Below are 1,639 nucleotides of genomic sequence, written 5' to 3' on the forward strand. Positions count from 1 at the left end.
TTACCAAAGTAATGGCCGAAATGATGATTCTTCTTCAAAGAAAAGGCGTCTAAAAATTATCCCTTACTTGGACGATCTCCTGATAAGGGCAAGGTCCAGAGAACAGTTGGAAGTCGGAGTAGCACTATCTCAAGTAGTTCTACGACAGCACGGGTGGATTCTAAATATCCAAAATCGCAGCCGTTTCCGACGACACGTCTGCTGTTCCTAGGGATGGTTCTGGACACAGTCCAGAAAAAGGTGTTTCTCCCGGAGGAGAAAGCCAGGGAGTTATCCGAGCTAGTCAGGAACCTCCTAAAACCAGGAAAAGTGTCAGTGCATCATTGCACAAGAGTCCTGGGAAAAATGGTGGCTTATTACGAAGCGATTCCATTCGGCAGATTCCACGCAAGAACTTTTCAGTGGGATCTGCTGGACAAATGGTCCGGATCGCATTTTCAGATGCATCAGCGGATAACCCTGTCTCCAGGGACAGGGGTGTCTCTCCTGTGGTGGTTACAGAGTGCTCATCTTCTAGAGGGCAGCAGATTCGGCATTCAGGATTGGATGCTGGTGACCACGGAGGCCAGCCTGAGAGGCTGGGGAGCAGTCACACAGGGAAAAAATGTCCAGGGAGTGTGATCAAGTCTGGAGATTTTTCTCCACATAAATATACTGGAGCTAAGGGCAATTTACAATGCTCTAAGCTTAGCAAGACCTCTGCTTCAAGGTCAGCCGGTATTGATCCAGTGGGACAACATCACGGCAGTCGCCCACGTAAACAGACAGGGCGGCACAAGAAGCAGGAGGGCAATGGCAGAAACTGCAAGGATTTTTCGCTGGGCGGAAAATCATGTGATAGCACTGTCAGCAGTGTTCATTCCGGGAGTGGACAACTGGGAAGCAGACTTCCTCAGCAGGCACAACCTCCACCCGGGAGAGTGGGGACTTCATCGGGAAGTCTTCCACATGATTGTGAACCGTTGGAAAAGACCAAAGGTGGACATGATGGCGTCCCGCCTGAACAAAAAACTGGACAAGTATTGCGCCAGGTCAAAAGACCCTCAGGCAATAGCTGTGGACGTTCTGGTAACACCGTGGGTGTACCAGTCGGTGTATGTATTCCCTCCTCTGCTTCTCATACCCAAGGTATTGAGAATTATAAGACGTAGAGGAGTAAGAACTATACTCGTGGCTCCGGATTGGCCAAGAAGGACTTGGTACCCGGAACTTCAAGAGATGCTCACAGAGGACTCATGGCCTCTGCTGCTAAGAAGGGACTTGCTTCAGCAAGTACCATGTCTGTTCCAAGACTTACCGCGGCTGCGTTTGACGGCATGGCGGTTGAACGCCGGATCCTAAGGGAAAAAGGCATTCCGGAAGAGGTCATTCCTACCCTGGTCAAAGCCAGGAAGGAGGTGACCGCACAACATTATCACCACATGTGGCGAAAATATGTTGCGTGGTGTGAGGCCAGGAAGGCCCCATGAAGAAATTTCAACTCGGTCGTTTCCTGCATTTCCTGCAAACAGGAGTGTCTATGGGCCTCAAATTGGGGTCCATTAAGGTTCAAATTTCGGCCCTGTCGATTTTCTTCCAGAAAGAATTGGCTTCAGTTCCTGAAGTCCAGAAGTTTGTCAAGGGAGTACTGCATATACAA

Source organism: Pseudophryne corroboree, chromosome 3, assembly GCF_028390025.1.
Source record: "Pseudophryne corroboree isolate aPseCor3 chromosome 3, aPseCor3.hap2, whole genome shotgun sequence".
NCBI lineage: Eukaryota > Metazoa > Chordata > Amphibia > Anura > Myobatrachidae > Pseudophryne > Pseudophryne corroboree.